The following is a 26,402-nucleotide window of genomic DNA, read 5'->3' as shown; positions in this document are numbered from 1 at the left end:
TATAAAAATTAGCCAGGCGTGGTCGCATATGCCTGTAATCCCAGCTACTCAGGAGACTGAGGTGGGAGAATCACTTGAACCCAATAGGCAGAGCTTGCAGTGAGCCAAGATAGCGCCATTGCACTCCAGCCTGAGCAACAGAGCAATACTCCATCAAAGAAAAGAAAAGAGAAAAGGAAAGGAAAGAAAGGGAAAGAGAATGAAAGAAAAGAGAGAGAGAGAAGAAAAGAAGAAAGGAGGGGATGAAGGGAGTGAGGAAAGAAGGAAGAGTGGGCTTTGTACGTCAAGTTTTAAAAGTTTGCGTTTTATCTTGAAGGCACTGGGTACTCACTGAGTGGTCTAAAACAGGAGAGTGGACATGGTCCTATTTAAGTCATAGAAAGATCCACGTGGACTGGAAAGCGGCAAGGTTAAAGAGAAGAAAGCTGGTTAGGAGGCCACTGCAGCCATCTGGGAAGAAATGATGATGATCTGAGCCAAGGAGGTGGCAATAAGGCTAGAGAAGAACAGAGACAAGAAGTGTTTTAGGCCTGATGACAGATTGACCACGAGAGAGAAGAGGTTTGAGGCCTCTAAGTCAATGAACAGGTACTGGCTTGCGCAGTTGGGTGGATTGCTATATGCTTCACCAAGATGAGCTACACAAGGGAAGTCATACATCTGCAGGGAAAGATGAGTCAGATTTAAGTATGGGAACCTGGAGGTGCATATGGAGCACCCAGGTGGAGATGCTGAGTAAGCAACTGCAAATTCAAGGTCTGGTCCTCATGAGGGAGATTCGGGCTGGGTAGCAGCCATCTGCTGGGTTTTTGTGTTTGGTTGTTTTTTTTCCCCTGACTATCCTACCTATCTTGTTATCTTGTTTCTGAAAGAGTTACCCTTTCAGAAAACCACGTAGTTGTGAGGAAATAACCCCCTACCTCTCTGAGCAGATATTTAATCCAAGCATTTCCAAGCAGAGTCCACCAACTGCCAACCACAGAGACAGGGTCAGGTGTGATCATGTGACCCAGACGGGCCAACCCATAAAAACCAACCCAAGCTTTTGCTGGACCCATTAGAGAGCAGACAGTCTATTTCCATGGGGTTGACAAGCTGATAGATGAAAGCCTAGAGTGTCCAGGCGCCACTTTTTCAACAAGTATTTCTGATAGGATATCAAGGTGCAGGGTGTTACCAGGAGGCTGACCGGCTGAAGAAGAGAGGAAGAGAGTGACCCAAAAGGATGTAAGTTTGTGCCTTCTGCACCAACAGCAGTACCCGCATAGAACAGGCATTCAACAGCTGCTTAGTGAATCAGTAAATGGAGGCTTTAAAATGGGTATTTTGGCCCGGCACAGTGGCTCATGCCTGTAATTCCAGCACTTTGGGAGGCCAATGTGGGTGGATCACCTGAGGTCAGGAGTTCGATACTAGCCTGGCCAACATGGTGAAACCCCATCTCTACTAAAAATACAAAAATTATCAGGAGGCTGAGGCAGGAGAATTGCCTGAACCCAGGAGGCGGAGGTTGCGGTGAGCCGAGATCGCGCCATTGCACTCCAGCCTGGGTAACAAGAGCGAAACTCCGTCTCAAAAAAAAAAAAAAAAAAAAAAAAAAAAATTATCCTGGCATGGTGGTGGGCGCCTGTAATCCCAACTGAGGCAGGAGAATCACTTGAACCCAGAAGGCGGAGGTTGCAGTGAGCCAAGATCACACAATTGCACTCCAGCCTGGACAACAAGAGCAAAACTCGGTTTCCAAAAAAAAAAAGGTATTTATAAAGATGATATAGTGCTACAACTATATATCTCATCACTTATGAGATAAGTATGACTTACATATCACTTAAAAAAGTCGTACTTTGAGATTTAAAAAACATCACATTGGATCTATGGTTTTACAGAAATTTCAAAACTGGCAGATTCCAGGTGTCCTTCGGGTTGGGGGCTGTCGGGAGGATTACACTGGGCATACTGTATTGTTTCGCACAGCTATTTCCCTTGAATGTCTGAGGACATCCATGAATAATAGTAAACACATCTCAGTACTAAATACTGTATCCAACTGGATGAGCAATTTCCTTTCCTTTAATGGTCGACGCTATAGAAATAATCACGGTATAACAGCAGGGATCACTTCCAAAGTCTCAGAAGCCTGTTTTCTAGGGGCTGGTGCAGTGAGGCAGTGGGTCTGATTAAGTTGGAAAAACAGCAAAAGTGGCGTAAATTCAATTGCCGTTTTAATCAAATAGGAATCTAACATGTAAAAAGATACGTCAAACTTTTGGCTTAACACTGTGCACCCAGTCAGTCCAGAACTTCCGCGTGTCTGCTACTGAGCAGAACTGACAAGCCAGCCACCTTGCTCCACTTCACTCCTTTCTTTGGTTAATAAAGGAAACTGAGAAATCTGGAGCGCTTACAGATCTGGCCATGTGTAATTAGCTCACTTGACTTCTCTCCCTCTCTCTCTTTTTTTTTCCATGTCTTCACCTATACCAAGAACCAACATATGTCCTGAGCGTTCATTAAATTAAACAAATTACCCAGAGGTATTAGCGATTCTCTTCTCACATGCTGAGACTATAAGGGTGTTGTTGGTAGCTGGAATTTGTCTTGGGCTGTTGGGGAATTGAAGGAGAAGAATGCTGAAGAGAAGGGAAAAGAGGGGGGAGAATTGAGCAGGCATGGTTTCTGCCATAACAGAATGTTTGCACATTTCTCCTTCCTAAGCTGTAATAATAAACAAGCCAGGCAGGAAGGCACCAACTCCCCTCTCCCTCAGATTTATCTTTTCCTTTCCCTGGTGCCTCCCAGATCCTGCCCCTTGTGTCTCTGCTGTGCTCTTTGTGGCAGTGCCACATCTCTCCAGAGTCCCCTGAGCCTGACCAAAGGACAGTTTGTGCAAACGAACCCTAAGTGTAGTAGGACTAAAGGGAAGCATCTCTTATACCAGAGGATGGAGAAAGGTTGCAACACGCACGCACATGCACATGTGCAACATGCAATTTTCTAACCCCTTAAGAAATTCAGCCAGAGTTATTCAGCTAGACTTCCATCACCTTTGCCTTCATGGCAGAGCTACCATGGGGGTGATTTCAGCAGCACAGTCTTAAGGAGATAAGGTTGCCTCATAGCAGCCAGCATGTTTGCTAAACAGGTGCCATCTCTCTTTCTTCTCCCATCTCCTTTCTAAACCTGTCTGTCTTTCCCATCTCAGATACCCTCTTGGTTCACACTGCCCTCCAGCTGTTCCCTTTACCCTTTCCTCTTCTTAGGAAGGAAATAATATTTTATAGTGATCTTCCTAAGACAGCAGGCAGAAAGGAGGTAGGAACGTGTGTGTAAGGGGAATAGTAGCCAATCACAGAGCAGGTGCCCAGTTGACATCTGTTGAATGACTGACATACAGAAAGGTATCTGGATAACTCACATAGACCCAAAAGAGCTTTAAATGCAATATAGAAAATAAAAAACAGATCGTTCTTTTCACTACTCTCCTATCCCATTCTACTTACCCTCTGGCTTCTCTAGATACTGTCCTCCCAAGAACTGTGGATCTGAAAATACTGCTTTAACTTGGCTAAGCCTTTGAATAATTAAATAAGGCACATGACTGGATGAGTAGAGGGCTCACTTTATGGGAGAAAACCCCAGATCATGGCCAAGTGGAGATCTGGAAAGCTCTCTTAGGCCTGATGTCCCATAAGCCACATCTTCTAAGACTGCAAAAATCCCCAAATTGCCTGATCTTTTTTGGTCAGTTTTAGACTGCAGGCAGCTATTATGCTAAAGAAATAATAACGCTGTCATCCTTGAGCACCTTTTATGTATTAGCTACTTACAAAAATGATCTCATTGAATTGTACGGTAACTCTCGTTTTATCACTGTACTCCACAGTTGGGTACATTGACATTCAGGGAGATTAGAGACCTGTCATAACAACACATAGAAAGCTGGCAGAGTCAGGATTTGAACCCAGATCTGCCGGGTTCCCAACTGTACACTGGGGTACCTCACCTGAGTAGGAGACTGGCTTCATTCAAATTTGCTTTCAACAAAGGGTGCAAATGATTCAACTACTGCATTTTAGAATCCGAGCCTGATCATTTTTCCTGCAGGCCAGCTTTTCTCTTAGGGAAGTCCCATTTTGCCTGTTACAGAGACAGCCGTCCCCACAGAAAACCCCAGTGACCCATTAAAATGTTCTCATGAAAACTGCTTCTGGCCAGACCAATAGGAACAAAGTTGAGGATGCAAACTGCAGCCCCTGGTGATTTAAGGAGCTGTTGGCTTTACAGCCTAGTGGGGCTGGGACAGGTATAAATGTTATTAGGCAAAGCCACAGAAATAACAAACCAAATTAAGCTTTAATCTCCAAACCATTGTAAGGATAATGAGTGCACTTTATAATAATTGCCGGAAATGAGAGCAGGGAAGAAAATACTGGAAAAGGCCTCAGTTCCAGTTTCATTTGCAAACCAGGGACTCTAGTGCCAACCAAGCCCCTGAGCCTACAGAGGGCTGGAATAAAAATGCATTGCAATTCATGGGCTAGGATCAGATTTAAAAACAAATGTGCTTTACCAGTGGGTCAGCCAGCCTCAGGCTGATTCCTGGCAGTGACCAGGATGACCGCAAGAACCATGCCCCCCACCCCTAAGCAGGTTCTGGTACACATTTTTTTGCCTTATGCTGGAAATCCAGCTGGTTTATATAATGAGCTTCCCTGCAGCATTCATCTCCGAGCTGAAGGGACCCTGGACAAGTCCCACTTCTGTGGCTGCCATGGCAGGCACTCCCAGCCTTCTGAATTCAGCAAACCACCTGACGGTGTCTCCCTGGCCTCTCCTTTCTGGGGTATGTTTGTTTCATCATGTCAGCATCCCTAAGTGGAGGGCATCCCTCCATCCCTGGGACTGTCATGTGCAGGAAGTAGAACCCTGACAGGGGGACCTGGGTGCCACTCCTATCCACACCCTCATTTTGGCCTTTGCCTTTCCAGCTCAGAGGAAGAAAGATTTACCTGTAGAAGCAGGAGGAAGCAGGCAGAGTGCCTAGGGAAAGCCAGAACAACCTCAACAGTTACAGCCACTGTGAACATCTGTGTGCAAGCATCTGCTTGAATACCTGTTTTCAGTTATCTGGAGTATAACTAGGAGTGGAATTGCTGAGTCATAGGATACGATTCTATTTACATAAAATATCCAGAATAGGTACATGCATAAAGACACAAAGCAGATTGGTGGTTGCCAGGAAAGGGCAGGATGGGGAGTGATGGCTTAATGGGTGCGAGGTTTTCTTTTTAGATGATGAAAATGTTTTGGAACTTGATTGAAGTGGTAGTTGCTCGATATCGTGTAGGCACTGTCACTGAATGGTACATATCTATTTCTTTGTTTGGTTTTTTTGAGGCAGAGTCTCACTCTGTCGCCGGGCTGGAGTGCAGTGGCCCGATCTCAGCTCACTGCAACCTCCACTTCCTGGGTTCAAGTGATTCTCCTGCCTCAGCTTCTTGAGTAGCTGGGACTACAGGTGCGCATCATCACGCCCAGCTAATTTTTGTATTTTTAGTAGAGAAGAAGTTTCACTATGTTGGCCAGAATGGTCTCCATCTCTGCCCACCTCGGCCTCCCAAAGTGCTGGGATTACAGATGTGAGCCACCCCGCCCGGCCTGAATGGTACATATTTTTAAGGCCTCAGCCACCTGAGACCTGCCTTTCAAGGGAGGTGCAATGTGAAGTCAAAGCAACCAACAGCTTAAGGAGCCCAGACACCTTGATAGTGAATGCAATTACAGCACAGTCATCTTTAGGGAGAGAAGGAGGTAGTTGGGTAGTTTCAGGATCATGGAAGTAAAAAATCTTTATACTATTGACATGACCATCATCCTTTCTTAAAACACAGTACATCTTTTAAATCTTTTTCATGAATAATATTGCCAGTCCTACGTATAAAATACTATACAGTATTTCTGATGTATCTCAAAGTTCAGCTAGGCCTAAAGAAGGGGAAAGGCGAGTTTATATGCACATGTTTGGGCCTTTTCAATACTCTCCCTTTAAGATAAAGGAGGGGCTCTTCTCCTCCCTGGCTGAGGATAGGCCGCCATCATGAACGACATAGTAACTATCCACACTAGAAAGTTCATGACAAACTGACTACTTCAGAGGAAACAAATGGTCACTGATGTCCTTCACCCCGGGAAGGCAGCAGTGCCTGTGACAGAAATTCAGGGAAAACTAACCAAAATGTACAAGACCACCCCGGATGTCATCTTCATATTTGGATTGAGAACTCATGTTGGTGATGGCAAGACAACTGACTTTGGCACGATTGACGATTCCCCGGATTATGCAAAGCAAAAGGAACCCAAACATAGACGTGCAAGGCATGGCCTGCATGAGAAGAAAAAGACCTCAAGAAAGCAACGAGAGGAAAGCAAGAACTGAATGAAGGAAGTCAGGGGACTGCAAAGGACAGCGTTGGCGCTGGCAGAAAGTGAGCTGCAGATTGGATCACCGCCGCAGGAGTAAAGGTGCTGCACTGATGTTGTCTGTGGCCGTTGTGGATTTTTCATGAGAAACTTAATAGACTAAAAACTTTCCAAAAAAAAAAAGAGAGAGAGAGAGAAAGGGAAGGACATTTTGAATGTGTTTCTATTTGCTTGCAAGGTTTAGTCTCATTCTGTGCACATATTAAACCTCAATTATATGATCTTAGTACACATTAATTTACAGTATTTGTTTGTTGTGGAGGAAATTAAATGAGGCAAAGCAGTCTCATTTTGGGAGTGTACTTGTGAATGGTCAGGCTCTGTTAAGAAATAAAAAAAATAGGCTAGGTGCGGTGGCTCACACCTGTAACCCCAACACTTTGGGAGGTTGAGGTGGGCAGATTACTTAAGGTCAGGAGTTCAAGACCAGCCTGACCAACATGGTGAAACCCCATCTCTAAAACAAATAAAAATAAAAATAAAAAATTAGCCGGGCATGGTGGCAGGCACCGGTAATCCCAGCTACTTGGGAGGCTAAGGTGGGAGAATCGCTTGAACCCCAGAGGCAGAGGTTGCAGTGAGTCAAGATCGCACCACTGCACTGCAGCCTGGGCGACAGAGTGAGACTCTGTCTCAAAAATAAATAAATAGGGCTGGGCGCGGTGGCTCACGCCTGTAATCCCAGCACTTTGGGAGGCCGAGGCGGGTGGATCACGAGGTCGTGAGATCGAGACCAACCTGGTCAACATGGTGAAACCCCGTCTCTACTAAAAATACAAAAAATTAGCTGGGCACGGTGGCACGTGCCTGTAATCCCAGCTACTCAGGAGGCTGAGGCAGGAGAATTGCCTGAACCCAGGAGGCGGAGGTTGCGGTGAGCCGAGATCGTGCCATTGCACTCCAGCCTGGGTAACAAGAGCGAAACTCTGTCTCAAAAAAATAAATAAATAATAAGGTAAGCCAGGTGTGGTGGCACAGACCATAATCCCACCTACATGGGATGCTGAAGCAGGAGGATGGCTTAAACCCAGGAGTTAACAGTTATGATTGCACCACTGCACTCCAGTCTGGGTGACAGAGCAAGACCCCATCTAAAAAATAAATAAGCAAATAAATAAATAAATAAAAATTATTAGCTGAATCTTATGTTTTAAAAGCGTATGTAATTAAAATCATTACTTGCATACAGATATAAAGTGATCCCATGTCAAAGATTTTTTAAAACTCATTAACAAGGGAATCCAGCATTTAAACCAGGTAATGTTGTAGCTATTACAAAAGAGAGTTCAAAACAGAACTCAAAATTCCACGCATTTATGGTCAGATGAGAAATGCTGAAATGCATTGACAAATGGCTGAAAAACTGGCAAAACTGTTCACTGTCCGCAGGGTGATCATCAGCCGCATTCCACTGGACACAATTTGCATTCCTATGGACAGGGATTACGACCATTAGCTTCCTACAGGCAAGTATCTATCTCTACAGAGTTATAAAACAACCTTGTCAAAGATAAAGGCAGAGGGTGGAGAAATTTCAAAACCGGCCATAGTTTGTTCCTAGATTTCTAAAGTCTGGGTATGCTTTAAATGCACAGCATGAGGCTGTGCTGCCCAGAGCACCTCCATCTAGCCTGCAGGGTGCCACTGTGTCCCTCCAGGGTTATAGAGAAGATAACTTCATCTTGCAGATGAGAAAGCCAATTTCTGCATTTCCCTGTGCTGGACTATCAAAGGACTTTTCTCCCAGCACTGACAAGGTTTCCTATCACCACATGGTGACTTCTGTTTAGTGAGTGGCAAAAACAGGGCTAAAAGGTAGCTAAAACAATTCCCTTTGCCAGTGAAACTTGTTAGGCCCCCTGCTCCTGTTTCTTCACATCCCCTGGTTCATGACCTCTTTCTGATTTCTGCCAGTTGGGTCTTTATCCACATGACCCTGACATTCCTGGGCTCAGCTCTGCCCTGGCCTCAGTGCCTTGCTTGCTGGGAGAGCCTGATGAGCTGTCGCCCACAGCTGCATCCCTGTATTCACTTGCATTGGTGCTGCCATCCTGGCTGACTCAGCCTGGCTGACCCCTCTGCTCCCCTAGCTGGGCTGGTACCATTATTCTGTTTCCCTGACATTCCCCATCATTCAGATGTTGCCTCCATGAATCCTATCAAGCCAGTGGGTGGGATGGCTCCTGGCTGGGGTAAAATTGTAATCAGCTGTTTGAAACAAAGAGATATATACTAGAGACCCCAAATGAGTTTCTTATCCATGTTAAAAGCCAATTTTCTGAACTTGAAGCTAGGATCTGGATAGAGATCAGAGGCAGAAGGAAGGTGCATAAGGTGAGCACGGAGCCCAGAAAAGAGGCTGCTGCCTAGACTGGGAAGGTGGAGATGATCTGTATGAGTCAAGGTTCTCCAGAGAAATATGGCCAATAGGACGTGTACAGAGAGAGACTTATTTTAAGGAATTTACTTAAGAGATTACAGGGGCTGGCAAATCCAAAATGGCAGGAACGGCCAGCAGGCTGGAGATCCAGGAGGGAGATGTTGCAGTGTTGCTGCTCAAGTCAGAATTCTTGCTGGTGGCAGGAGGGAAGGTCAGCCTTCTGTTCTGTTCAGGCCTTCAACCCATTGGATGAGGCCAACACACATTATGGAGGGTGACTGCTTTTCTAAAAGTCCTTAGATTTTAACATGCAACTCATCCCCCAAAAAAACCCTCCCCCAAATGTCCAGAACCATGTTTGATCTGGACGCCTTGGCCCAGCCAAGTTGACATGTAAAATTAACCATCACACACTCCCAGGACTATAGCCTGAGTCTTAGGAGCCAGCAAGTTAAGAGTCCAGAGTCTTCAGCTGAAAAACAAGGCTGGTACTGGGAGAAGGTAAAGGAAAACATGGCTTCAGAGTGGCCAAACAGAAGGGCGGCTAGGGGAATCCAAGCTGAGCCTTATTACGATTACTCCCCGTCCTGCTCCTCTAATCACTCTCTCTGCTCCCTAGGGAACCTTGTCACCTGTGCTGCCTCCAGGCTGCTCAAGGAATTTTTATTACATTCCTAAAAAGTGCCAAGAGAGCTCCCTGTGACCTTGCCTAGCTGAACTACTTTTATGGGACCCAGCCATCAGCCCAGGTTTCTGGATTTTCTTCTCTTCACTCCTGTCAGTCACTCTTCTTCAGAGGTTTACCAAATGGTTACAGGGGAGAGTTCTGGGGCAGGCAGCCCACTCTGCAGCAACCGTGAGAGGATGAGAATTGAACACAGAGGAGGTTCAACCCCACTGGGACTAGTGACTCCCCTGTCTGGGGCTTCAGGGCCTGTGTAGTAGGTTTAATGGTGACCTCCCAAAAGGTATGCTCATACCCTAACCCCCACAGCCTGCACATGTTACATTATTTAGCCAAAGAGTCTTTGCAAATGTAATTAAGTTAAGGATCTCAAGGTGAGATAATCCTGACATCTAGGCAGATCCTAAATCCAGTAATGAGCTTCCTTGTAAGAGAAAGACAGAGGGACACCTGAGGCGGAGAAGAAGCCCTCGTGAAGACAGAGATAGAGATTGGAGGTATGCTGTTACGAACCACAGAATGCCTAGAGCCACCAGCAGCTGGAAGGGGCAGGGAATCCCCTAGAGCATTGGACGCCTTTGATTTCAGACTTCTGGCCTCCAGAACCAAAAGAGAATGAATTTCTGTGAAGCCACCAAATCTGTGTTAATTTGTTACAGCAACCTCAGGATACTAATACGCACTGTTGATGGCCCTTTAAAGTTGTCCGATGGCCCTTTAAAGACACTATGGATCCAGGCTTTTGAGAGTAGTAACATAAAAGCTATCAAGCGGCCAGAGGCAAAGCAAATGCAGTGTCCTCACTGCATAGAAGCTGCACACAGAGAGAAGCTATATGCATAAGAAGCTATACCGAGCTACAATGACATACAGAAGCCACATGTGTTAGTTTATCCCTTCAACAGGTCTTTATTGAGTGCCCACCATGTGCCACAGCATCGTCTTAGGTGCTTATTCTACCATGATGATCAAAACATCCTAGGAGGATGCAGCTTCAAAGTCGATTGTCCCCAGCATCCCTTGGTCCAGATCAATCCTTATCAACAAATGAACCATCTGGTGAGCAGTGCTGTGTGTAGTGCTCTGTACTGCAGCCAGTCGGATCCAGGGCCACTCTTTCCCCATGATGGGCCCAGCCTGGCCTTCTGCTCCAGTTTGCTCATCACCCTCCTCTCTAGGCTCCCTGGATCCTCTCCAGGATCATCCATCTGGTCCCCAGAATCCATTCCCAGCCAGAGCCTTTGCTTCCCAGCCCAGCTCGCAGTAGATCCCTTGTGGGAGTTGAGTTTGAATGTCCTAGCATGGAGTCACATGGCCTGAGTTTGATCCCTGGCCTCACCATTTACCAGCTCAGTAAACTTAGAGAAGTATGCATTATTTCTTAGCCTTGATTTCCTCATCTATAAAATGGGAATAATAGTGTCTACTTCATAGGGTTGTTCAATTAAATAAGGTAATGTCTAGCTTTCAATAAATGCTTAATAAATAATAGCTATGATTATTTTAGCAGAAGTGGCCCATTTCTTAGTTCTCTGTCTCCCATCAAGAGGCCTGGGGTCTCTTCTGCTCTAACCTGAGAAATTGTGTTTTTCCAATATGAGCCAGGAAGTCACCTTTCAGGATGTGTGAGGTGGCCAGGTGCAGTGGCTCACATCTACAACTCTAGGACTTTGGAAGGCCAAGGCAGGAGGATTGCTTGAAGCCAGAATGTCAGCTAGGAGGGAGCCAGGGTCCATGGCTCTGCCACCCTCATGCTCAGACCACTTTGTTCCACACCTGCAGGGACAACGAGAGCTGGACACATGCAATGTTCATCTCCTACATGTGGAAGAAGGATCAGAACTGGGATTTGGGGATGCTCCTAATCTCCCCTGTGGGAGTCCCAAGTTTTAAATTCATTAGAAATGACACTTAGGGCCAGGCACGGTGGCTCACACCTGTAATCCCAGCACTTTGGGAGGTCAAGGCAGGTGGATCACCTGAGTTCAGAAGTTCAAGACCAGCCTGGCCAACATGGTGAAACCCTATCTTTACTAAAAATACAAAAATTAGCTGGGCATGGTGGAAGGTGCCTGTAATCCCTGCTACTTGGGAGGCTGAGGCAGGAGAATCTCTCAAACCTGGGAGGCAGAGGCTGCAGTGAGCTGAGATCACACCACTGCACTCCAGCCTGGGTGACAAGAGCGAAACTCCATCTCAAAAAAAAAAAAAAAAGACACTTAGTACCAAATACCTGCACATGTTCATAGTGGCACTTCTCGTAATAGCCAAAAGGTGAACACAACCCAAATGTCCACAAACAGACCAATGGATGAGCAAAAGGCAGTATGTCCACTCAACGGAGTATTATCTGGCCATGAAATGGAACAAAGTACTGATACATGCTACAACTTGGATGAACCTTCAAAACATGACACTAAGTGAAAGAAGGCACACATCAACAGTCCCATATTGTATGATTCCATTTATATAAAATATCCAAAATAAGTTAAATCCATAGACATGGAAAGCAGACTGGTGATTGCCAGGGGTTGGGGGAGGGGAGAATGAGGAGTAACTGCCTAATGGGTACAGGGCTTTCTTTTGGGGAGATGAAACTGTTTTAGGACTAGATAGAGGTGATGGTTACACAACATAGTGAATGCACTATATGCCACTAAATTGTTCACTTTAAAATGCTTGATTTTATGTTATGTAAATTTCACTCGTTTCAAAAAAAAAAATGACACAAACTTCCAGCATGAAAGAACTCAGAACCTAAAAACCATTAATTCTGCCCTCTCCTCCGCATGTCTGATTCTGATCCTTTGCTTATTGCCAAGGGAAAAGAAAGAGGCTGCAAATTTGGAGCCCATACAGTGACTCATCCTTTAATGGGGATTATTATGAAAAGAGCCAACCAAAAACCCAGGTCAGGTCATCTGCAAACAATGTATTTGATTTCAAAAGCAATTTGTTCTAAGTTATGGTATCTTTCTTGCATTTGATTAAAGCTTCCATTCCAGAAATATTAGTGTTTTTTAATACCTCCCCCACACCAACTGTAAGATCTCATAGCAGCTTTCTGGGTTTGCAGCGAGCCCTTGATTCTTTCAGAACATGGTTGGCCAAAGTCTTGAGTGTCTGTCCCTGCCCGACATATGGAAAGAAAATCACTCTTCCCACTGCTGTACCCATTCTCTAAAAGGTCTTTCCAAAAGATATTCCTAGTAGCAATTATGCAAATGTGTAGAATAAGGTAATGTTACATTTAGAGAAACTAGCTCTATGTCAGATGGCACAAATGCCACAAACTCCGATTCAGTGCTGTGGTTGCCTGACAGCAAATGACTCCCCTATGCTCTCAGATCAAATCCCCCCTCTCACCTATCTCTCAGTGTGGTTAGTCCAGAGCTGGTAGGGCAGTTTGTCAATGTCAGGGATCTAGGCTTCTTCCAGACAGTTTGTCTGCTCACCCTAAGATTCTGTCCTTACCCACACAGTCCAAGATGGCTCCACACCACTTCTACTCTCTGACCGGCAGAAAAGGGGAAAGAGAAACCATAAAGGACCCCATTCATTTTAAGGACCTGACCTGGGAACTTCACACTTCACTCCTGCTGATATCCCATTAGCCAGAATGAGCTACATTATCACATCCGACTGCAAGGGAAGCTAGTCGTGCACCCAGCTTTAACTTCTATCACTGTGGAAAAACAGGAGAATGGATACTGGAAAAGACAATAGGATTCAGACCCACGGCCCAATTAGTGTTCCTTTTCTCACCCATCTCCCCAGTCTCTTTGCTGTCATTCAAAATGATGTGTTAATATCCCACTTCTGAGCCTTTACTCAAGCTCTTCATATCGTAGAATATTCTATCCACTTCTCCATACCCATCCTGCCTTCATCATTCCCTCAGATCTCATCTGTTCCTCAAAACCTTCCCTGACAACCCCAATTCATAATGACTCTTTCCAGAGCATTCCTTGGCCTTGAAGTTTTCCTTATACACAGGCTGCTCTATGTAGTTAAGTCTTCATTTCAGACCTAAGCAGGAAGTTTCTGGAGAACAGGATCCTCATTGTCTGGTTTTCTTGTATGCCCTGTGGTTTCTAGCCCAATGCTAAGCACAATTGTAGTGTTTAACAATTACACTCTGAGATAAGTTGAATCGTATGCTGAATAATTTAGGACAATATTCTTATTTAATTATGGTATTTTCTGTATATTTAATCTTTTCTGTTACACACACGCACACATTTCACAATTCAAGAAATGAGTTTTCTCATTCCGTTGTTTACTGGGCAACTTTCCATCAATGTTACCTGTACTGTTTTCAAAATTAAATAGGATAGTGCTCGCTTCGGCAGCACATATACTAAAATTGGAACAATACAGAGAAGATTAGCATGACCCCTGCACAAGGATGACACGCAAATTCGTGAAGTGTTCCATATTAAAAAATATATAGTAAATTTTTAAAAAATGTTTTAATTAAATAGGATAAGCATAATCTAAGCACTTAGCGTAAGATCTGGCAGTATAAATAAATGTTAAGAGAGAAAAAAGTCAAGGACAAAGTATAAACGTAAGCTTAGAGCTAAAGTGCTTAAAACTCGCTGCACTGGGAAAAGCAAAGATTCTGGTATTCAACTTTCTGGTTTGAACTTTGGCTCTTCTCACTAGTGACAGTGTTGCAGAGTATTAAATAAATGGACTGTGTGCTTGCCATTATCTGTTCTCTCTCAGTTCTGTGCATACCTTTCTATATTCCAATTTGGAATGCGGAGGGCTTGGAGTCTGAAAATTACATTTTCCAAATTCCCTTGCTGGTCTATTTCCAGTTTGGGTCTGCAATTGGAAGGCACAACTGGGAGATTAGAAGGCAGGAGGAGAGAAGAAAGGACTCTTCTTCCTTCCATCTTCTTTTAGATGGCTGTAACTCTAGTATCTCTCCACACGACTAGCCTCAGGGTTAAGCCACTCTCCCATCAACAGCCACACAGTGTCCCCTTGGCAGTGCCACTACCAGATACCCAATGGCCCTGCAGCAGCCCAGCTCCTAAGATGTTGACCCTACCTCTGTACTCCTACATTCTAACTATGCCTCTTTCCTTTTGCTCCTCTAGCTCTAAGATTGCTTTCTGTACTTACTAATCTCCCTGCCGCTTTTTGGTTGTTCCAACACCTGTGAAATCTACTTACTGTATTAAATACCCTCTGGTTGAAGTGCTTGGCACGATTTCCATTTTTCCTGACTGCATTTTGACTGATACAGTGTGCAATGCACTAAATGCATTTCAAATGCTCAACAAATATTGATTCTCCCTTAGGTGAAAAAAGAATACATATTGGGAGTAAAGATACATTGATTTTACTTTTTAAATGATCACGTCTTTTCAGAGTGGTTGAGTTTTTTCCACAGACTCCCAGTACTCCACAAAGACCACTGGTTCTCAGGCTTACGTATGAATCAGCATCAACTTTGAGATCCTCAAGATGCTCAGGCTCACTAAGGGCCTGAATTTCAAGGGATGAGGCTGATTTGCATGCATTTCAAATGAGTTCTCAAGGTAATTGTCATTTGTACTAAAGTTTTAGGATCTCTTGTTTAAATAGCCCATAATAAATTCCAACCTGGGCAACATGACTACATTAGTCCATTCTCACATTGCTACAAACAACCACCTGAGACCTGGTAATTTATGAAGAAAAGAGGTTTAATTGACTCACAGTTCCATAGGCTACACAGGAAGCATGTTGGGAGGCCTCAGGAAGCTTAAAATCATGGCAGAAGGACAAAGGGGAATTGCTGCACACTCTTAAAACAATCAGATCTCATGAGAACTCATTTGCTATCACGAGAGCAGCAAGGGGGAAGTCCATCCCCATGAGTCAATCACCTCCCACCAGGCCCCTTCTCCAACACATGGGAATTACAACTCGACATGAGATTTGGGTGGGAACACAGCCAAACCGTATCAATGACAAAACTCATCTCTACGAAAAATTAGCTGGTGGTAGTGGCACATACCTGTAGGATGAGATGGGAGGATCACCTGAGCCCAAGAGGTCAAGGCTGCAGTGAGCTGTGATTATGCACTGCACTCCAGCCTGGGTAAGAGTGAGACCCTATCTCAAAAAAAAAGAACGTAATAGATTAATGAGTTACTTGCTCATTAGTGTCTCAATAAATGCTGGTCAGGCATGGTGACTCATGCTTGTAATTTTAGCACTTTTTAAAATATTCTTTTTAAAAAATTTGAGACAGAGTGTTGCTGTCACCCAGGTTGGAGTCCAGTGGCACAATCTCGGTTCACTGCAACCTCTGCCTCCTGGGTTTAAGTGATTCTTGTGCTTCAGCCTCCTAAGAAGCTGAAATTACAGATGTGCACCACCACATCTGGCTAATTTTTGTATTTTTAGTAAGGATGGGGTTTCACCATGTTGGCCAGGCTGGTCTCGAACTCCTGGACTCAAGTGATCTACGCACCTTGGCCTCCCAAAGTGTTGGAATTATAGGTGTGAGCCACCATGTCCAGCTCAATCCTAGCACTTTGAGAAGTCAGGGTGGGAGGACTGCTTGAGGACAGGGCAATACAGAGAGACTCCATCTCTACAAAATAAAAAAAAAATTAGCCAGGCATAGTAATGTCACCTGTAGTCCCAGCCAGTTAGGAGGCTGAGGCAGCTGGATCACTTGAGCCCTAGAGTTTGAAGTTACGATGAACTATGATGATACCACTGCAACAGATCAGCCTAAGCAACAGAGCAAGACCCAGTCTCTAAAAAATAAATAAATGTATGTTGTTTGATAATGATGCTGAATGCTGAGGCTATCCTAATTACCATTGAACAGCCCCTAGTTTTAGTGACATCAAGTTCAAAGCAACTTTGAGCTGGTTTACTACCACGGTACTAGGTATTTCTTGGCTCCATTCTAGATGTGAGGGGCAGAGAAAATGCCTATGGATTGTAAGTGACAGAATCAAGGCTTGATCTGTTGAAGTTAAGGGAAGCACCAAGAAAAATTAGCTTCTCAACACCAAAGCCTACACCACCCAGAGATAATTCAAGCCTCATGATGGCAGAACCAGTGGGAGGACAAACAGAAGATGTTACATTTACCACAGCATCTGTCCCGTTGGCCACTCTTACCTCTTTCCCTTCCGTTATTCTTTCTACACTCACCTAATCTAAGGAAAACCTCAAACCCCTAACAATAGAGCTCCTTTAAGCCCATGTTTCTCTCATGCATCCCCCATACCAATGTTCCTAAATCCAAATCAGAAGCCTGTGAAAAGCCCTTCAGGGGAGGAGTGATTCTATGAATACCTAAGGAGCGTATGTCTTCACAAGAGAATCGAGATACTAAATTATCATGAAATTTTGCAATGATTGTTGTACCAAATGAGACACAGTGTCATTCGTGGGCTTCTGAATTCCATCTCAACTGAGAAACCCATGGCAGCCAACAAAGTGTAAGGGAAGAAGGCTGAGCCCGGGAGGGGTTCGCGCAACGTGCCGGGTGATCTCGAGTAGTAGGACTGCCTTTATTCATTATTTGAGCAAATACATCAGAGTTCACACACTCAAGTGGTGCTTTTTACCCCCTTCTAGGCTGCCTACTCACCACATTTAAAAATCACTCCTAGAGCCTGCTACGGATCTTTTGAAGTAATTCTCCTTAGCATCAAATCTTCCTCCTTGAGTGGATTTGATTATTTGGAAACAACTGAAATTATTTGAAAGTAAATCTGGTGACCAAAGTATGTGATCAAACTGGGAATTACCATTACGGTATTTGGTCAAACCTGGCTGAAGCCAAAGGAAACCAAGCGTGGAGGGGAGCGTAAACTAGTTGTAAATACTATTTTTGAAGAGAAAATGCAAGCATTTAGATAATATTTGAGAGATGTTATAGCCTTCTAAGATGACTGTTAAAGGATAGCTCTCATTCTGAGTGAATAGATTACATATACATGGGTTTAAAGAAAACTTAACATAACTTTATAATCTTATAATCACATAATATATTTTGTGATTATAATATTACATATTTTATTTTGGAAATATTTCAGAAAAATCTATCAGCAAATCTGTTCCTCAATTACTGATTTTCTCTGTAATCCTGAATTAGTTGCTTAAACTAACTGAGCATTGTTTTCTTATCTGTGTAATGAGCATAACAATACTACCCCAACTGAAAAAATTAAAAGAAATAATATGTGCAAGTGCCTAATGCAGGACCTGAGCCTGAAGCTGACACTCAATAAAGGCTACTAGTACTAATGTAAACATCATTTTACCTATGTGTGGATGTGGTGTCTAAGAACACCCTGCTCTATCATTCCTCCAAGGTACAGATTCAGATGTGTCTATTCATATGAACCAGATAGCTGAACCTGCAGCAGCCCGTAATGAATTTTAATCAGAGCAGCGATGAGCCAATGGTAGCTGTATTAGTCCATTCTCAGGCTGCTGTGAAGAAATACCTGAGACTGGGTAATTTATTTAAAAAAAAGAGATTTAATTGATTCACAGTCCCACATGGCTGGGGAGGCCTCAGGAAACTTACAGTCATGGCAGAAGGCACCTCTTCACAGGCGGCAGGAGAGAGAATGAGTGCCAAGCAAACGGGGAAAAGCTCCTTATAAAACCATCAGATATTGTGAGAGCTCACTATCACGAGAATAGTACGGGGGACCCACCTCCGTGATTCAGTTCTCTCCGCCTGGTTCTCCCCTTGGCACGTGGGGATTATCACAATTTAAGATGAGATTATGTGCGGGGACACAGCCAAACCATATTGGTAGCACACTGGAAATTCCTCTTCTCTTGGTTCTCCTATGCAAAATGGGAAAAGTTGCATCATCTCAAAGCATGGCAGTATGTTAGGATGTTAGAACACCTCAGTCACCCACCAGCACTGGGGAATATGGTTCGGCACAGATAACCAAAGATTTCCCTTGAGAACCAGTACTTTCCCAACGTTGTAATCATTTCTGGGGGTGGGAGGTAATCACTGTAAAACATGGCATTTAGCTCTCTGTATTTTAAAGCAAAGAACATGATTTAACTTTTTTGTTATAATCCAGGGTCATCATTATGAACATTCGTTGCAGCATGGAGGGGTAGCTCAGGGCTGGGCCTACTTTTTGGTTTTCTGTCTTTCCCTTCTTTGACGTCAGGCAGTGTCTGGATATCACAGTCTTGAGATGTAACATGTTTGCCAGCCTTGGACACAGGCAGCCACTCAGAAACCACCAATGTTCATGACAGTGACCATATTCTAGTTAAAGACATGCACTGTTTTGTAGGTGGACCTAGAGTGAGAACCTACTTCAGATTTAACCTTGAGCAAATGACTGTACTGAATCTCAGCTTCCTCATCTATTCAATGGGGATAAAATAGTGCCTACCTCACAGGGGAGTCACAAATAAGAAAATAGACATTAAATGCTTAGCAGCCGCTGGCAAAAAACAAATGCTTAATAAATATTTACTATTATTATTATTATTATTATTACTACTACTGGCAGGCAAGGTCTCCAGAAAATTCAGACTTCTCTACCACAGCCCTCCTAAACACTCACCCTTTCTGGGTCTCTCTTTTTCTAACTGTTAAATAAAGCTGATAGAAGGAATTGCCAGAACAGAAAGTGACTAAAGCCCTCTCCCTTTCCTCCCCCATAATCTGGTGGGTTACAGAGATGAGAATTTGAGTTGAAGGTGAATGCAATCATCCTGTCAAAAGCTAAGCCAACGCTTTGGGAGGCCAAAGTGAAAGGATCACTTGAGCGCAGGAGTTTGAGACCAGACAGAGCAACATGATGACATCCCATCTCTACCAAAAAAAAAAAAAAAATTAGCCAAGCAGGCAGGGTATGGTGGCTCATGCCTATAATCCCAGCACTTTGTGAGGCTGAGGCAGGTGGATTGCTTGAGCTCAGGAGTTTGAAACCAACCTGGACAACCTAGAGAAACCTCATCTCCACAAAAAATTAAAAAAATAAAAAAAATTAGCTGGGCATGGTGACATGTGCTTGTAGTCACAGCTACTTGAGAGGCTGCGGTGGGGAGGACAGCTTGAATCCAGGAGGCAGAGGTTGCAGTGAGCTGAGATTGCACCACTGCACTCCAGCCTGGGCAGTAGAGCAAGACCCTGTCTCAGAAAATAAAAACTAGTCAAGTGTGGTGGGTGGAGGTACACATATATAGTCCCAGCTACTAGGAAGGCTGAGGCAGGAGGATTGCTTAAGCCTGAAAGGTCAAGGCTGCAGTGAGTCACGATGGTACCACTGCACTCCAGCCTGGGTGACAGACCCGTCTTTAAAAAAAAAAAAAAAGTCAAGCCAATTATTCTCATAAGGGTCAAGTTTCTTTACATTGACTTAATGGCCATCCAGACCAGCCATATTGTACCTGTGTGAGGTGTGCAGGCAGAGATGTCAGCATGGGAGTGGGTTGCAGGGACCAAACATCAATGCCAGATCAAGTCGTCAGGCTTGGCTGGTGATCCTTGGTGGCAGAAGGGCAGAAGGTCCCCAGAGCCTCTTGTCTGTCACCATTTGTGGCACTAAATAGAAATGTGCTACAGAGTCATGGCTTTGATGAGGATTTGGGAGGCTACGCAGCTCTCCAAGTGGTGATTTTCTAGCTTGTGTATCCTGTTGGGGGTTAATTAGCTTCCTCAAGGGTATACTATTCTGGCTGTTTCATCACTAGGGGATATAATTTAAGGTCACTCTGAAGTCAAGTGAAGACAGCAACAACAGCTGCAGCCTTTGTTGCGTCGAGTTTGGGAGCTGCTGTGCAGACCCCAGCCCTACACTGCATCACGTGCAAGAACTATTAATAAACCCACAATGGGCGCTTGAATCGGTGGACAGGTGTCTTCACTGAGCACGTACCACTGGGTTAGGGCTCAAGCCCTGTATCATCTTCACTACGAACACAGGCTTTTCCCAGGGACTCACCACCTCCCATGTAACATTCCCAAGGTAAGTGCCAAATTTGGGACCATGATAATCTTTTTTTTTTTTTTTGAGACAGAGCCTTATCTGTCACCCAGGCTGGAATGCAATGGCACAATCTCAGCTCACAGCAATCTCTGCCTCCCGGGTTCAAGAGATTCTCCTGCCTCAACCTCCTGAGTAGCTGGGACTACAGGCACGCACCACCACGCCCAGCTAATTTTTGTATTATTAGTAGAGACAGGGTTTCACCATATTGGCCAGGCTGGTCTTGAATTCCTGACCTCATGATCTTCCACCTCAGCCTCCCAAAGTGCCGGGATTACAGGCATGAGCCACCACACCCAGCCAATCTTTTAATTTTTTATAGCCCCAAACCAGATCTCTTTCCCCCAAACCTACACAACCTCTATTTCCACATCTGCAGCTGTAGTTCACTTTGCCAGTAGTGCTTTGCTGTAAAGTTGGGCACGAATTAAGTTTTTTTTAAAGCAAGTCATATTTCAAATGCACTAGGTGACTCTGAAATTCTATTCGTTCTCTGTTGCTGTGTAACAAATTAACCCCGGCACACAGTAGGTTAACACAATCCTAAATATGTATTATCCTCACAGTGGCTGTGGGTCAGGAATTCAGGAGTGCCTTCTCTGGGTGGTGCTGGTTTGGAGACTCTGATGAGGTTACAGTCAAGCTGTCGGCTAAGGCTGCAGCCATCCGGAGGCACTGCTTTCAAAATGGCTCACTCAGCCTCACTGTCTCCCCATGAGGGCCTATGAAGGCTCCTGAGTGTCCTCACTGGGCTGCTGACATCCTCCACGTGAGCAGCTCATGGGAGAGCAAGCCAGACCAACACTGTTCTTTTTATGATCCAGCCTCAGAAGTCACACAGGATGGCTTCTGCCACATTCTGCTCACTGGAAAGGAGTCAGTCACTCAGGTCAGCTCACATTCAGGGAGAGGGAATTAGCTCCACTTTTAAAAGGAGCAGTGTCACAGGATTTGTGAACATGTTTTAAAACCACCAGACACTGGGGGATCCTTCACTTAGGATCCCCCAGTGTCTGGTGGTTTTAAAGGATATGAGTGAATCCGTCATTTACTTAACAAGTATTTCTTGAGCACCTACTACACACTCACACTGCTCCAGACGCTTGGAATACATCCTGGATGAAACTGGCAAAAGTCTCAGCCTGCCCCTGTGGAGTTATATTCTAGTGGAGAGACAGAAAATAAACAATAAGCATGAAAAGTACATTTTAGACTGTGTTGCAGGTTCAAGTGCACTGGGGGATGGGAAGACCAGGGGGAGAATCCTGGAGTCAGGTTAAAATTTAAATTGGGCGATCAGACTTGTCCTCCGAGAAGAGCAGAGAGTATCAGAAGGCTGTCTGGAGCAGTCATGGGCCATGTTGTGTACGGCCTCTGCCCAGGCAAGGAATGACCACCGGGCCCAGCAGTTCCCTCTGAATGTTGGTCATCATTCCCATGCTCCCTGCTGGGTGCAGATGGGGAGAGAAGTTTCTCTGGTGTTCACTGGAGAGCTGCCAGCATTCCCTATTCCAGATCACCTGGAGGAGAAAGCTCCCCTGTGACCGTCCTCAGCTGCATGGCCCACGTGACTGCTCAGAGGCAGGTGCTGTGCACACCAAGGACTCTGCTGGGGGGCCTGTGCCCCCAACACTGTGCTTCCAAGGGAGAAAGACACACAACTCTCTCAGCCCTGAAGAGGTCCCATAGGGAGGAGCAGTACTTTTGCCACGATGAGTGTGTAATTTAGTACTTAAATCAATCACAGCGTTTCTATGACTGTGGCCAGCTGCCGGCCACACCCCAACAGGAGCTGCCCGCCCCAGGGAACAACAGAATTTCGAAGATCCCTGAGTCGTGAAAGGGAAAGGGGGGGAATTGGAAGACATTCCAGACTTGGGTGCGGCCAGAGGAGTCAGCACACTGCTGGACTCGGAGAGTCTTTCAGGAAACACTTGCTGATGGGCGGGGATGGCGGGCAAGCTGGGGGAGCTAGGGATGAAGCATTGTGGGATGAGTTCCGGGGTGAGGAGTAGGGGCAGCACCCAGTTCTAATTCAGCCATCCAGGCACACCCGGGGGGTCTCAGGACAGGTGGTAAAAGTGGAGCCCGTTTACACATGAGCTGCGTGAACCCTCTCCAATGGGGTGGTTACTGACCTGAAGAATGTGGTGACTAAGACAGCTGGGACAAAGGCCACCCCTCGATTTCCCATGCATTGTACCTAATGGAGAAGGGCCCTAACCCAAGGGGAGAGAGAGTACAGGTGCACTGGCTGACCGAGGCACTGGCTACAGGGTCAAGGGAGGTCTGTGCATGCATGTAGCAAGCGCTGGTACCCTGGTGTGGTTGCCCAGCCCAGCTCAGCAATCCTTTGCCCAAAGACAGCTGTGGTGAGAGAATGAATGAGAATGCTTTATCCTTGGAACTGCTGTAGGCAGCAGGTGCGGAGCATGAGAGCAAGTGCCAATCACAAGGATGACTGATGGGGACATGAAGGAGCCCTGGATAGCAGAGTTACATCTGTAGCTGTGTTTTAAGCCCATGGAGCCGGAAGGTCAGCAGCACAACGTGCAGAAGCTGACTTTCCCCATGGAGTACACTCAGCCCCACTCAGAAGGCGATGCTGCCTGATGGTTACAGCACAGAGGCTGGGTTGGGGTGGACACAACCAGATTTGTATCCTGGTTATGCCACCGACTAGCTGTGTCTCAGAGAAGTCTCTTATCCTCTCTTCAGTCTCAGCTTCCTTACCTGTAGTGGGGGAGAACAATTCCCACCCCACAGAGCTGCTAAGAAAGAAAATGAGGTAAAATACTTCACATAGATCCTGGCCCCTGGGAAGGAGTCAGCAAATTGTTGCTATTTTTATTGTTGCTATTTTTACAAACGTTGAGGAGGGACAGCCGCTGCGGAGCTCTGTTTGGTTTTGTTGCCCAGCATCTCTTGCTTTGGAGAAACAGCTCCTCGACACCCCCTCACACATATACATGGTTCCCGTGCCTGGCTAATCCCAGGACTTGGACCCCTGCTGACAGGGGACAGGCAAGTGACCAAGCTGGCCAATGAAAATCTCTCTCCCAAGGACTGGAACCCTAAACGCAGACACACAGGAAGTTAGCTGGCGCTGAGTCATCCTGGGACAGGGAATTCCACACAGTTCTCGGAGCTGCTCCTCTTCATCTGGCACAGGGTGTGGTGGCCAACTCGCTTTCCCAGAGTTTGAGCTTGGCCAGTACCCCCCAAGAGCCCCTCATTAGCATCGGTAGTCAGAGCCCTGTTTTACTGTTTGCAGCCAAGTGTCCCTGCCTAACAAAACAGCCCCGGGGTAGACGCCTCTACAAAGACGGCCATCCAGTCATCCAGTGGGAGCCAGGGACTCAGAGGCCGGGGGAGGGTGCAACCTTCCGACTTCCTCTCTGCCCTCTTCGCAGGCCATCGTGAGGGCTTCTCTGGCACTCTTTTTTTAAAATGTATTTAATTTTTTTTATCTTGGTAATATTCTTGGTAATAATTTTTTTAATTGTGAGAGTCAAGTAGTAATAAAGAGAGTTGGAGGCTGGGCATGGTGGCTCATCCCAGTACTTCAGAAGGCCAAGGTGGGAGGATGGCTTGAGTCCAGGAGTTCAAGAGCAGCCTGGGCAACGTAGAGAGAACTGGTCTCTACGAAAAATGTTTTTAACTAGCCTGGTGTAGTCCCAGCTACTTGGGAGGCTGAGGTGGGAGGATCACCTGAGCCCAGGGGGTCAAGGCTACAGTGAATCATGATCACAACACCGTACTCCAGCCTGGGCAACAAAGTGAGACCCTGACTCAAAAAAAAAAGAAAAAGAAAAAAAAAAGAAGAAAGTTGGAATACCTGGGTAAACATCTGGAAAAGATGACACTAGATCAATATATGAGGGTAAATTCCAAATTGATCAAATTTTTAAATGTAGAAAATGAAAACTTAGTCACTGGAAGAAAACACAGATGAATGATTTTATAACTTTTGAGTGGAGAGTGTCTAATTATGACTCAAAATCCAGAATCTATAAAAGAAATTATTTATAAATATGACTATATATTAATTGGACACTTAGCAGAAAACAGTAGCAAAGACAAATGGCAAACTAAAAAAATCGCAACACAAAAGATTAATTTTTTTTTCTAAAATATAAAGCGCTCATAGAAATCAACAAGAAAATAGCCAAAAAACCCAGTAGGAATGTAAACAAAGGACATAATAAAAGAGCTCAGAGAAAAGGAAATGTAAATGGCTCTTAAACATTTAAAAGATTCTTAACCTCACTCATAATACGGAGAGAGATCTTCCTCATCCATCAGACTGGCAGAAACTCAAAAGTTTGACAACACACTCTTCTGATGAGGCTACGGGAAAATACTCACTCTCATACAATTCTGGTGGGAGAATAAGACGGTATGACCCCTATAGAGAGCAATTAGGCAATATCTATCAAAAGTACACGTGTTTGCCCTTTAACCTTTGAAAATTAATCTTACAGCTATATTGGCACACAAACAAAATAGCATGCGTATAAGGTTATTCATTTCAGCACTGTTGGTATTAGGGAAAGACTGAAAACACACCAAGAGACTAGTTTTTAAAAAAAAGCCAAAGATTCGTTTACATTTTTTAAAAAATCCATCCCCTGCTCCATCTCATTTTTGGTTTTCAATTTAAGCATTGTCTACTGCTTTTATTGAGACAGAGTCTTGCTCTGTCACCAGTCTAGAGTGCAGTGGCGCAATCTCGGCTCACTGCAACCTCCACCTCCCAGGTTCAAGCAATTCTCCTGCCTCAGCCTCCCAGGTAGCTGGGACTACAGGCACACGCCACCATGCCCAGCTAATTTTTGCATTTTTAGTAGAGACGGGGTTTCACCATGTTGGCCAGGATGGTCTCAGTCTCTTGACCTTGTGATCCGTCTGCCTCGGCCTCCCAAAGTGCTGGGATTACAGGCATGAGCCACTGCGCCCAGCTGCCTTAGTCCATTTTTGTTGTTATAACAGAATACCACCGACTGGACAATTTATAAAGAAAGGAAATTTATTTAACTCATGGTTCCAGAGGCTGGGAAGTCCAAGGGCATGGCACTGGCATTTGGTGAGGGCCTTCTTGCGGTGTCATAACATGGCAGAGGGTATCACATGGTAAGAGGGCAAGAGTGTGCCAGCTTAGGACTTTCTTCCTCTTCTTTGAAAGCCACAAGTCCCATCACGGGGGCCTCTGATGACCTTATCTGATCCTAATTACCTCCCCAAAGTCCCATCTCCAAATTTCATAAACATATGAGTTTTGGGGTTAAGTTTCCAACACATGAAATTTGAGAAACACATTCAAACCATAGCAACTGGTTTCCTTCTAAGCATACTGCATAGCTGCCACCTTAACATCTATCTTTATCTTCATCCTGAGAACTTCCTTTGCTCACTCCATCTCACATGCTAAATCCAGTGTGGGGCCTAGATCCCAAGTCTCCTTGATTTATTCATACATTTTGGTAAAATATATTTTCTAGTAGCTTCTTAAGAAAGGGTACTCAGAAAGTTTCTTTTGTGTGTGTGTGTGGGGGGGTGTTGTTTATTTGTTTGTTTTGTTTTTGAGACAGAGTCAGCCTTCCGAATAGTTGGGACTACAGGCACATGCAACCATGCTCAGCTAATTTTTGTTGTGGTTTTTTCAATTTGTTTTGGTTTTGTTTGTTTGTTTGAGACAGGATCTTACTCTGTCACCTAGGCTGGAGTGCAGTGACACAATCTCAGTTCACTGCAACCTCTGCCTCTCAGGCTCAAGCAATCCTCCCAACTTAGCCTCCCAAGTAGCTGGGGCCACAAGCATGCGCCACCACACTCAGCTGATTTTTTATTA

At 45.0% G+C, this 26,402-nt stretch overlaps 1 non-coding gene across 1 annotated transcript; it reads left to right on the top strand.

Annotated features, from left to right (window-relative positions):
• Positions 1-13,881: 13,881 nt before the first annotated feature.
• LOC135278110 (U6 spliceosomal RNA) lies at positions 13,882-13,988 on the top strand. The gene has a single exon (XR_010345669.1). It is a non-coding gene; the product is annotated as a U6 spliceosomal RNA (small nuclear RNA).
• Positions 13,989-26,402: the final 12,414 nt, after the last annotated feature.

The sequence above is a fragment of the Aotus nancymaae genome, unplaced genomic scaffold (genome assembly GCF_030222135.1).
Source record: "Aotus nancymaae isolate 86718 unplaced genomic scaffold, 86718_ANA_hifiasm-v0.15.2.pri h1tg000036l, whole genome shotgun sequence".
Taxonomy (NCBI): domain Eukaryota; kingdom Metazoa; phylum Chordata; class Mammalia; order Primates; family Aotidae; genus Aotus; species Aotus nancymaae.
This window is presented reverse-complemented; position numbering and strand designations above follow the sequence as displayed.